Here is a 13,158-nt window from a genome sequence, read left to right as displayed (position 1 = left end):
CAATCCTCACTAACTTTTTATTAGGCGGCGGGGCTACACGAGTCGCACTACGAACGTGTACACAATCCACAATACACAATTGCGGCAGCCGATATATTCGCTTATTACTCAGCTTCCCACCTCTTCAACATTAATGAATTGTGGTACAATTCTCAGACGACCCCAGTATTTGTGGTTGAGAGAGGCATGATGGAGGACCAATCGTTGCTTGAAATACTGTAGAGCCGCAGTCGCTTGAACCATCTACCCCCTGCCACGAAGGTAGTGATTTGGCTGTGGAGACGCGTGGTCCAGCAGATGGGTTGGGAGGGGCGGTTAACACAGAAGACCCCATTATGGCAGGGATCTTATATTCTACAAGTTGGGACATTGTCCAGGTTTAATGTAATAAAAGGAACAGTCCTTAAATCCTTCCAGCAACTACAGGAAGAATGTCACCTCCACCGTAATCAATTCTACAAAAACCTGCAGCTGAGACATGCTCTGTCCCAATACCTTGCAAAACTGATAGAACTCCCAGAATTCCATCCATTGGAAGGGCAATTATTAATGGGGCCATAGATACACATAAGATCAGACAAATATATCGAACTTTAGTTACACATAACAATACAACACTAGACACACTACGACAGAATTGGGAAAGTGACATACCGGATCTTTCAGATGATGATTGGACTGAGGCACTGGCGAGTCCTCGCGGTGCCGCTATAGTGTCTCGCTACCGTCTGATTCAATCCAAATTCCACCACTGAGCCTATTACACCAGACACCGCCATCGGAGCATGGGTGCAATATTGTCACCGGTGTGCCTTTGATGCAACCGAGAAACTGGCACCTTCCTCCAACCCTACTGGTATAAGATATTGACCTATCTTGGTATGGTTCTATCATGGCACATCCCATCTGATCCCACATTAGTTTTGCTTCACAGCACAGACGAAATTGGTGGCAATAGGTACAAACAGCACCCCTCTTATTGCTAGGGCTCACACTCGCTAAACAGGATATTGCTCAACATTGAAAGAGTGCCTCACCGCCACCCTTAGGAAAGTGGAAAAAAGCCTTAGATTTGTGCATGGGAGTTGAATTAGCAGTGTTCCAGGCACGGGGTTGCCCGCAGAAGCACCAAAGGATATGGCAATGATAAGCAGATTATAACGGTATTGACTTACCCTCAGAGGAGTCCTCGGAATCAATCATTTTGCGGGAAAGCAATTCAGTTTTGTAGGCTCTGTAAATTTGATATAATTATCCAGTTAGACACGATGCATTAATGAGTGGTACGGGGAGAGGTTGGGGTGTGGAATCTGTGGTCAAGTTTAGTATAGGTTAACTGTTTATTTTCTCATTTCCTACAGGTGCATGGTGGCATTTAACATTTATATTGAAATGTATTGACGTGTAGGCCCTGGGGCCGCTGATGTACCATATATAAAAATTGAATAAAATGTGTTTACAAAACAAAAACATTGCATATGCGCTGTCACTCATCCCTGCACTCATGCACAATTAATTCCCCCCCACAGACCCATTCCCACTCACTCATCCACAATAAAATACACATGGACTCAACAAGCCTATATAAGATAAATTGAACCAATAAACATAGAAATAAGAAACAAATGTTGCTGCCTAAATATGGCGGGCATATGCTTGCAATAATTTTTTTAATAAAATGTAAACCTAGTAGCATGAGGTCATCTTGGAATGGTACTGTGCGTAGTATACATAGTGTAACAATAATCAAAGCTTAAATGTCTAATGTCTTTATCATTTCCTCTTCACAATAAATCTATTGCTCTGCTACCTTTTGTTGCAACTTTTTATGATAAACAAATCAGACCTATGGCATCGGTCAAAACTTTTCCGAATTAACCAAATATGCTCATAGCTTTAAGTATTGGCTTGTCACCAAAACCACCTACGGCCATACTATATTGCACATAACATTTGCTACAAGGCAACCCATAGCATACAGTCCAAAAAGTATTAAGATGTGCAAAATTACAGTTGGCAAAACAATCTACAACCCTTACTATGAAGGCCTAACAAGGACACTCCTACTGCAGATTTTCGATGTCCTTGGTTTGTCAGAGGGGGTGATTAATACCAATACTCTTGTCTACTACGGTAATGTGTGAGCTGCCACACAACAAAATACTTGTTGGCGGGCTATTAATACAGTATAATAACTATCCCGCCTTATAGGCCTATTGGTTTTCACTTATGCTTTTCACAATAAATAAGTCAGACCTACTGCCTTTGTTGTAACTTTGATACTAAACTGATCTGACCTAATGGCATCTGACATAACTTCTCCCAATGAACCAGTCAGATGTGTAGCCTTTAGGGTTGACTTGTGGCCATAAACAACTTAGGCCTAAGCACTGAACATATTTTTGTTTTTTTTAAACTCTTTTTTCATGACTGTCACAAGGTGTTATACATTACTGTACATTACCAAATGTGTTTACATACATCAGTCTTTTCCGTTTCCATCATCGGTTACTATATCTAGCATATCTGTGCCAGGATGAGCTGTTTTCCTCATTCAAGCTCGGATTTATCTCATTTGTGATCTTGAAACATCAGTATCTTGACTTACAAAACTGCCAAACCCCAACTACCCATTTTTCCCCCCCTCCCACCTCCCGTCTCCTGGTCGTCCTCTCTAGTACACTCTACATTTCAGTCCAATGTGTCTCAAGCTATCCGGAAATAGGTAGGTGTGCTAGGCCCGGTCTGGCCCTTGTGGATGGTGCCGACATTCGTGAGTCCCAGCCGCCCTCCACTATATGTAAATGTTCACCCCACCTGGTCTTCCGGAATATCTAGGTCCACCTCTTCCAGCTCAATCATCATTGAGTCCCAGTCCTGCGCGATAGGGTATTTGCGAAGGCCCTTGTTCTCCTCCTCCCGCAAAGCCGCAGATTCGGCTTTGCCCCATTTCAGCAAGTCAGTCCGCCACATGTCTACCTTCGGGGCCCTGGGCGACTTCCATCGCATAGTGAGCACCCTGATTGCCAGTACGAGTGCCAGATCCGTGAATTTCAGTTGTGCTTTGCGTGTCTTGGGTCTTTTCCTATTACCTATCAAGCAGGGTAATGCTCCCTCAGGGATCCGGAGTGTAGTTATGGAGTGTATCGTGTGTTTAATCGTCCCCCAGTAAGTATGTAATTTCGGGCATGTCCAGAGCATGTGAAGGATATGCGCCTCTTCTTGTTGACATCTCGGGCAACAATGTGCGGCGGTAGGGAACATCCTATGAAGCCTCTGGGGTGTAAGATATGCTCTATGGAGAATCATGGCCTGTATGAACTGAAACTTAACATTCCTAGACACTCTTCTATGGTGCCCCAAAATTATTTTCCACTCCCCGTCTGTTATGTTTTCCCCGGAGTCCTCAGTCCAAATCTCTCTAAGTGTGGTGATCGGCGACGTCACATGTTCACTGATTCCGACATACAGCCATTTCACCAGGTGTCCCCCCGTGCCCATGTAATGTAGGAGGTGCACTAATTCGTGTTGTTCTGGTTTTGTGCGTTGTGGGGCCCAAGCTCGCCGCACGAAGTGCGTCACTGAGGCGTGTACCATGTATAGTCGCGGAGTCGCCCCCGTGGTCTGCACAAATGAAGCGTGATCCAGCATGGTTTCATCTCCAAACAGGTCTCCCACTCGGTCCACCCCGGCCTCCGTCCAGGGACGTAGTCTGCATGATGTCAGGGTCCCCTGTGGTGTCGGGAGTCCCAGTAGGGGTATGTTGTCTGCATATGGAGAGGTCCCAGCCGTGTATGACAGTGCTTTCCTCCAGCAGGTCAGAGCTACATGCAGGAGAGGGTGGCAGTCTCTGGGGATCTTAGCAGTGGGCAGTAGGAGGGAGTGTAATTCTCCATGTGCTAGTTTATCCGCCGTGTAAGCGATCTCATGGAGATCTCTGCCCGCCATCCATCGGGTCAACCATTGGAGCTGGCTGGCATAGTAATAACTCCGCAGGTCTGGTACGCCTAGGCCTCCCTGTCTGGTGTGTAGTTGCACTTTTTAAGGCTGATTCGTCTTCTCCCCGAGCCCCATATAAGGGTGATCAGTAATGTATTGAGCGCGGTGAAAATTTGTCGCGGGAGCAGGACCGGCAGGTTTACAAAGAAATACAATATGCGGGGGAGCAGGACCATCTTTGAGATCGCCACACGTCCCATTACCGATAGGGGTAGGGACGTCCAGAAGCCTATACTACTTCGTAGGCCAGTAATGGCCTTCCGGATATTACCGTCTATTTGGGCCGCCGGGTCCCTGTATACATTAATTCCGAGATATTTAAACGTGGTCGGTGCCACTTGGATTTCATGGGCGCCGAACTGTATGTGGGGGGGTTGTTGACCATCCCGAAAAAAGAACCCCAGAGACTTTCCCGGATTTATAGCCAATCCAGATATGGACTCAAATCGTCTGAAGATAGACGCCAGGTGGGAGTGGTCCTCTCGTAGGTTCCGGAGGAACACTAAGATATCGTCTGCATATATAGAGACCATGTGGTCCGTACCCTCCACTGGTATGCCCTCCTCTCTAGCTCTATTACGGAGTGCAATAGCCAGGGGCTCCAGTGTCAGAACAAACAACAATGGCGACAGTGGGCAGCCCTGTCGGGTGCCCCGGTGGACTGCGTAGCTGTCAGATGTGTGTCTGCCCGTGCGCGTCCTGGCGGTCGGGCCCGTGTACAATAGGCGGTTCCATTTTATGAGGGGCTCCGGGAATCCAAATCGATGCAGGACTTCGAACATGAAGTTCCACGTCAGGGAATCAAACGCCTGGCGGAGGTCCAGGGCTATACAGGCAGCATGTGGTAAGGTATTAGGGGTAGTTGTCATAAGGGCATGGAGGCATCTCGAATTTTGGGAGGTACTTCTCTCTGGGAGAAAGCCACATTGATCAGTATGTATCAGGCCAGGGAGGTGGTGCTGGATCCGCATGGCGATAGCCTTACTAAGGATCTTATATTCCATGGAGAGCATGGAGAGGGGCCTGTAGTTCCCCACCTCTAGGGCGTCCCTACCGGGTTTCGGGATAGAAATCACCAAGGCCTGCATGGTGGTAGCCGGGAGATGGCCGGTCTCGTAAGCAAGCAGTGTTTTATATTTTCTCCAGTACGGGGGTCAGCACATCAGCATATGTTTGATAGAACTCCCCTGGCAGGCCATCCATGCCCGGGGTCTTTCCTCGGTTAAGTGTGTGAATTGCTATCTTTATTTCGTGTTGTGTGATAGGCCCGGCTAGGGCCGCTTGGATTCCCGGGGCCAGCCTTGGGAGCAGAAGCTCTCCCAGGAAGTCCGCCATGTCGTCTCCAGCCTCTACAGGAGGAGGAGCATAGAGGTTCTCCAGGTGAATCTTAAATGTTTGGTTAATTCCTAGTTGTGTATGTACTTGTTCGCCTGCTGCGTTTCGAATAGCCGCTATTGTAGGGCTCTCTGGGGCATCCCTGACCAGCCGGGCAAGCAGAGCACCAGATCTGTCCGCCTCCGCCTGTTGGCGTTTCAGGTATGTCCCATGATCTATCACCCTCAAGGTTTCCAGTATTTCTGCATGCTCAATGTTGCACATCTGCAGATCAGCTTTCCTGTCGGGGTCCTGCCCTGCCGCATTTTCAAGGTCTCGCAAGCGCTCTTCCACGTCGCATAATTTGCCATGGATTTCCTGTCTGGCTCCCACTAGCCGGCCTATAGCAGCCCCCCGGATCACAGCCTTCATTGCATCCCATACGATTAGGTTCGAGGACGCCGAGTCCCAGTTTGTGGCAAAGTAGTCAGTCAAGGTGTCAGCTAAGTGTGCCCTAAATGGGCCATCCTCGAGCAGCGTGGGATTAAGTCTCCATGTAGGGACTGGCGAGGGTACCTTTCCCCAGTGTAGATCAAGTGTTAGTGGTCGGTGGTCTGAAAACGTTTTAGCTAGGTAATCTGATGTGACGCATCTAGTCGTGATGGAGTTGGAGCACACAAATCTATCCAATCGGGTATGTAGGTCGTGGACGGGGGAGTAGCATGAGTATTCTCTGTGTGTTGGGTGCAGTGCGCGCCAGGTGTCAGCCAACCGCCACCCTTGGAGCCAAGTCCCGAAAGAGTCTGATAGTTTATGTATTCCCGTCGCCTGAAGTGGGGGGTGTGATCTGTCGAGGGTCACATCTAAGATCATGTTCCGGTCACCCCCTAATATCCAGGGGACATCCACCCAGTCCGTCAATGCCCGGCCCACTGCAGCAAGGAATCTATCTTGGTCAAAGTTTGGGGCATAGATGCTGCCCAGGACCACCACCTCCCCGTCCAGAGTACCTCTCACCAATACATAGCGCCCTTGGTCGTCCGTGCGCCTTTCTAGTTCTACAAACGGAGTGCCGTGGCGTACCCATATTGTGGCTCCCCTGGAAAAGGCAGAGTATGTCGTGGAAAATACAGTACCCCTCCACTTTTTCCGTAGTAGGAGGGACTCGGAGTGTGTCATGTGTGATTCCGGGAGGAACGCTATATGTGCCTGTTGTCTGAGCAGGAAAGCATGCACTCTGTGTCTCTTCTGCACAGCCCCCAGTCCCCTCACATTCCAGGTGACCAACCTATACTTTCCCCTAATGTCAGCCATAATCATCTGTAGGTGTCGCAAAGAGTGTTCCCATATGTTCAAGCAAGTGATTCTTCGTCGTCAACCAGGAGACAGTTCCCTCCCTTATCCCAAACCCCAACTGTGGAGGCGCAGCCTCTAAACCCTGCTGTGCCAAACCATAAACTTTCAAACAGATGTAAACAGGTAACGTTGCATACGCTAGTGGGGGGGTCGACCAAGCAGGTGCCGTGTCCATTGAGCCATACCCGGTCAAGCCGTCGGCTCAACGGCGCCGCCGGGAGAGTTCTGTCATATTTGCGCAGTATAAGCAGCCACGTCTCGTGGAGGGGGGGGGGAAAGGCAGAGGAATAGGGGAGGGGAGGGGGGGAGAACTCTGGCCACCTTCTAATGCTGTCGGTAGGATGCAATCAGGTGTCCCAGGGGCACAGGAGGTGTACGAACCTCACCCCACTAGTCCCGGACAGATGCCACTCCTCCCCCCCCCCCCCCAGGTCCAGGTCATTTAGTGTTATCCAGCAAGGGAAGGGCCCCAAATATATCCAGGACAAACCTAAAGTCCCTCCTCCCCACCTCCGCCACCCCCCAGTCTATACAAAAAGGATATCATGTTGTGTTCCAGCCACAGGGCAGAGCCACAGGAAGTGTCATTCTTGGGCATTATCCATAAGTTCGTCCGCAGCTCTGGGTGTCACTGTCGGGAATAGGACCATACTGTTGTCCGAGTCCGAGTGGACTGTGCTATCCTCAGTGTCTGAGGGGATCTTCTCTTGGTCCTCTCTGAAGGAGCTCACCGCCGCCCCTGCATCATTTTGTTCCTGCTTCTGTTGGTGGACAGTAGGTTTGCGCTGTTTCGGGTGATTGCGTCGGGCGTTCTTCCCGGTCCCTCCCCGAGTCGAGCTTTTGCTGGACCCAATATCCGTAGAGTTTTGTGTCTGGTCCAGATGGTCCTCGATCTCCATCGTTTCCATCCATTCCTCCACATCAGCAGGGCTTTCGAAAAAATGAGATTTTTGGTCATGGATCACTTTCAGGCGCGCCGGGAATAACAAGGCGTAGCGTAGTTTTGCCCGTTGGAGTCTCTGTTTTACTTCATAGTAGGAGGACCGCTGTTTCTGCACATGAGTGGTGTAGTCCGGGTACAGTGATATGCGTTTGTTCTCCCACTGTATGACCGATTTTATTCTGGCCTGGCTTAGCAGCATGTCTCTATCCCTATAATTTAGGATCTTGACAATAAGCGGCCGTGGTGTTTGTCCCGGTTTCGGTTGGCCAGTTGGGATCCTGTGAGCTCTCTCTACACAGAAGAATGGTGACAAACCTTCAGAGGCGACATTATCCCGGAACCATTGTTCCATGAACTCCGTTGCACGGGATCCCTCGCTTCTCTCCGGCAGGCCAATAACGCGGATGTTATTGCGTCTATTACGCCCTTCTGCATCCTCCACGCGGCCCATCAGGGTCTGTACTTGACGTTGGATCAAGTGTATGGAGTCCGTATGTTCCGCCACCGCCGGTGTAATTTCAGCTATCGTCAGGCCCTGATCCTTGACTCTATCCGCTAATTTCTCATGATCTGCTTTAAGCAAGGAAAGGTTGGTGGTGAGGGTGCCCATCTGCGTCTCCATCATCGTCCTGGAGTCTCTGATCTCTTTAAGTATGAGGTCTAACTTGTCTCCCTGCTGGTTCTCCGGGGCGGTGGAAGTCGATGGCAGCAGTGCAGGGCCCCCCGGGTCCGCGTCCAAAGTGGGTCCTGTGCCCGCTCCCTCCTTGCCCTCCACAGTCTTCACGCCTTTACGCACCATGGTAATCTGCGGGTGTCCGGGTGGCAGAAGGGGTACGAATCAGGCCAAGTTTCGGCCGCTCGGCGTGTGTTGTACCTTCTGGAAGTGTCCCCTTCGGCCTCTCTTATCCCTCCCTCCCAGGGTCAGTTTCCAGTGGGGTCTCAGTGTATCCTCAGAGGGGGGGCGCCGTATCCCACCCGGTCCAGGTCAGATGGGCACTCAGTCTGTCTCTATAATCAACTCTCGGTAGGCGAAAGGTGTCTCCCTCCGACAAGCGGGGTCAAGCGGTCCAGGGTCGACAGCAGGATCAAGTGGCCGCCTTCCCGTACCGGCTCCCAGTCATGAAGAGGCAGGGGCCGACCCAGGAGGGCCCGTCAATGGCGTATGGTTGGCGGCACCCCGGGGGTTCCACTCCAGGTCCCGTCGACGCCCCAGTCTCCGATCCACTCCGTGGAGGTAGGGCCTGTGCCACTTCGGCTCCGCCGGTTCTCAGTCTATCCCCCGGGGCACCACGGCAGGGTCTGGTCGCGGGCTCCTGGGTCCCCGCCCGCCACAGCTCGTCTCCGCCCACGATCAGGGCCGTATTCGCACCCGAGGCCCCGGTGCTCCGCACAGCGTCAGGCCCCAGGGGCTCCCTCCTCTTGCCCCCAGGCTCCTCACCTCAATTCACTGCAGGGTGTCGATGGGCCAGGCGGGGAGAGCCCCAGTCAGCAGGCGCCGCCGCCGGCGCGGGCAGTCGATCTCCAGCGCCCGCGCCCCGGAGCCCCCAGCCACGGCGCAGGGCCGGTCGCAGCCTCCTCCTCTCCTGCCGGTGCCCGGGGTCGCAGGGCACCGGTCAGCGCTCTCAGTATAAGCAGAGACAGGATCTCTGTCGCGGGGGCCCGTTTCCGGTGCGCAGATGCTCCGCCGCACCGTCGCCCTCCTGACTCCGCTCTCCGGGCACCTCCGCCACTCGAGCCCCCGGTCAGCAGCGTGAGACCAGGCCTCAGACTCGGCCACGGCAGATCTCCTACCCTCCAGCCGTCAGCTCTCCAGGATTTTCGGCGGAGTAGGCGGGAGGTCTGTATTACAGGATTCGGCTGTTTTCAGGCAAATTCAGCCCCTCGGCGCGGTCACAGGAGGTTTTACTCCCCCGGCGGCTCCGGAGCTCTAACAAACTCCGTCCGCCATGCTGGCCTGCTAGCCACGCCCCCAGCACTGAACATAAACTTTCCCTCAAGGCAGCCTCTAACCATACAGTCCTCTAACCCTGGCTAAGAGAGAATAACAAGGATCATCAATCACAGTGCAAATCTACGCAATTAGTTTGCCCGAGGAGTAACCAGAATTAAAACCATTGCCTAGTACAGTAATAAGTGAGAGTCCATGTAACACAACACTTGTCTTCATCTTAAATGCAGTGTGATAATTTTCCTGTAGAGGTAGATAAGTTATATCATATGATTCTGACAATAACTATGCCAGGCCTAGTGCCTATATCATATCCCAATTGGCACCGCCTCACCACCTCTTCATTGTATCGGCCGCCACTGCTTCTTAAAACTTTTTATGGTGATCACGTAAAGTCCTGCAATGTCTATACTGTCAAGCCAACCCCAAAAACTACTTTAAGGTAATTCTACAAACCATCTTATAAAACTGTCGATGAAAAATGTAACTTCTTACTAATGTTACTGGCGGAATATGTTTGAAATTGGCTCGCTTCCCACTAGGCTACCTGATAATTCTACTGGGCCACAGGGGTACACAGGGGTACCCCCAAACTGTCCCAAACAGTGGCGTTTGTAACCCACTGATAGAATCCTCCTAGTCCCTTCTCGTAGGGTCAGGTGGAGTTCCTGGCAAAGTAATTCATTAAATGTTATATAAAGGTCATCACATTTTTTAAAGTCCGACACCAAAACATGGTAGTGTATACACTAGCTCACTTGCCAATGCATTTTTATGACTGTTGGAGCGTTCTAAAACATATGATCTGAAACTTAGATCAACATTTCTGGGACTACTACTTTCACGATAAAGTTATCCGTATTATGGGGCATATTATCAAGAAACGGCGTTAAAATTATCGCTGCTTTAGCGGCAGGAAACTGCCGCTAAAGCGGCGATAATGGGCTTGATAATATGCCCTTGTAAGTTCCCCTAGAAGCCCATGTTCTGTGTGAACATGGGCTTCTATCATTATCAAGCCCATTATCGCCACTTTTCCTGCCGCTAAAGCGGCGCTAATTTTAACGCCGTTCTTGATAATAAGCCCCCAAGCCCCTACTCAAATCTTTGATGTACTAACATTTTTTTTAAACTTTTCTTTTTAAAATTGCTTTAGATCTCCATTGTCATTCTGTGTCATTAATCTATCTATAGTTCTTCTCTTTTCTAGTATTCGTAAATTTGTTTACATAAGCCATTGCTTATGCTTTGTCGTACTCAAGTGGAGGGTAAAAATCCTTCTATACTATGAAAAATGTAAACTAAAAAATAGGATCTGACAAAACTCTTGCAAGTCTGGAAAATATTTTTAAGCAGGTACATACAAATAGTTGTATTATTAAACATGTTCTAAACTAAAACTACTCCTCTTTCTCTTACCTGAAAATAACTAGCAATGAGTTGATCTAGCACAGTATTTTACAGCTGCTGCTACCCACAGATGCACATAAGAACACAATGTAACACCACATAAGACATTTGAAAATGACCCTCACCTACCTCTTGTGAAGAGTGTATCCTCAAAAAGAGCTCGACATACTGGTGACCTGGTCACTGAGACATCTGCAAAAATGAGAATACCGTCACTTTGTTTGGTCTCCATCATTTTTAGTATTCCAGAGACCCTTTAAGATGTTCCCTGCCCACCAGAGGTCACCCTCTAAATGACTGCTGAAGTGCAAACTTGCACAGTCTATTAAGAAGGCCCTGTGGTGCCCTGCACAATACAAGTTACATTGCTTCCTCCCCTGACACATGCACATATACACCTTTTCACCTACTTATTTATTTAATGAGATTTTATATAGCACGAACATTACCCCAAGGTGTCAGAGCGCTTTACATAAAAACCAGTTGCGATACATAAGGACTTAGGATTACATGTGTTACATAAAAGATACAAACAGAAACAAAATTGCAAATGTACACGTTATAAAGTCACACAAGGAAGAGATATTCAAGGAAGGGATACGAATGGATATACTCTAAGAGTCACGTAGGAATGGTTGATAGTACAAAGGACTACTGCATATACTAGTGATTAGAGTTCTCTATATACATAGGGAAGGGATATGAATGGATATACTCTAAGAGTCGCATAGGAATGGTAGAGAGTACAAAGGTCTACTGCATATTCTAGTGATTAGAGTTCTCTATATACATATATATACAAATAGTAGATTTTCTCAGGTCAAGACCCAAAAAACCAGGAGAGCAGAGTTCCATTAAGTGGGGTCGGAGGGGGGACGCAGTCACAACACCAAGGGAGGGTGGGAGGGATACAAGCGTATGGCGAAAAGGCAAATCAGAAAAAGGAAGAAACATTTAAGGATCGTCAAGGGGGAAACGAGGGAAAAGGGGAAAGGATGCCTCCCCAAATGATTCACAAATGGACCAAAAGAAGCCCTTACAAGTCATAGAGCATGAATTACCAATCAATTCAGCCTAATAGTCCCCATATAATAGTAGGTACGTACGCAGACACCCACCCATGTTCCAGTATTGCACCAATCCACATATCTGACAAAGATCCCATGATAAAGTTTCTAAGTGAAGCAGTGGTACATGATAATATCTCCAGGAATGGCCTTCCACAGAGCACTTAAATTTCATATAGCATCCGCCTTCACCTCCAACATAGCGCAGACCTCAATCTCTCCCACTGTAATCTTCATTCTCATCCTACTTTCTCAACTGTGTGTTGCCCCTTCTGACGCCCACTCTTGTGGCTCCAAATTTACAATGAAAATGATATAGACTTCTGCAGTCAATTTCACTAGCAGTGCCCAATTCAATACCATGGCTCTCCTCTGTCTCTTTACAAGCAGCCCAACCGCTGCAGGTAAGAGCGGTCGGGCCAGCTGGGGGGATTTTCAAGAGAAGACCACGAGGGAAAATTAATTATTTATTTATTTCCCCTTGTGGCCGTCTCTCGAAATCCCCCCCCCTCCCCCATTCGGCACCACCGCCCCACCGCTCTTAACTGCAGCAGCCGCGCCTGAAGCAGCCCCTGCTTCTGTCAGTCTTCAAGAGTGGAGCTACATCTATCACTCCAGGATGGGGCGGGCCTGTCTTTTTTCGTGCAGAGTTCTCCGCCCCAACCGCAGAGTCTTCGCCATCGTGAATTTACTATTAACTAGGTTTGTGAATAGCAAAAAATAGTAAACTTACACAGAAGAGTAAATTTACGTTTGTGAATCAGGACCAATGTGTCGGGTTGAGGTTCTATGCACCAGGCATGGACTTGCGACTCTTGTCATGACGTGTGTCTGCGTGTGCCTGTATGTGAGAGACCAATACCCAGAGGTAGGATTTACCGCAGTACTGAAACAGAATAATTTGTCAAATACTGTCAGATGTGGTGTCCGCCCAACATCCAGTTCCCTCGTCTCACTTCAAGGGGTGGTGGGAATATCTTTTCTTCAATGCAGAGGCACTGATGCATTTTCTCTGTGAAAACTGAGTGTCTATTCTGTCTTGGGTAGGGTGGTCCCTTTAGCAATATCTGCTCGATAATGCAAAGTAAATCATGACAGTATAAGATAGAAAAAGTCCATAC

This window comes from Lissotriton helveticus, chromosome 11 (assembly GCF_964261635.1).
Source record: "Lissotriton helveticus chromosome 11, aLisHel1.1, whole genome shotgun sequence".
Taxonomy (NCBI): domain Eukaryota; kingdom Metazoa; phylum Chordata; class Amphibia; order Caudata; family Salamandridae; genus Lissotriton; species Lissotriton helveticus.
Note: the sequence above shows the minus strand (reverse complement) of the source record.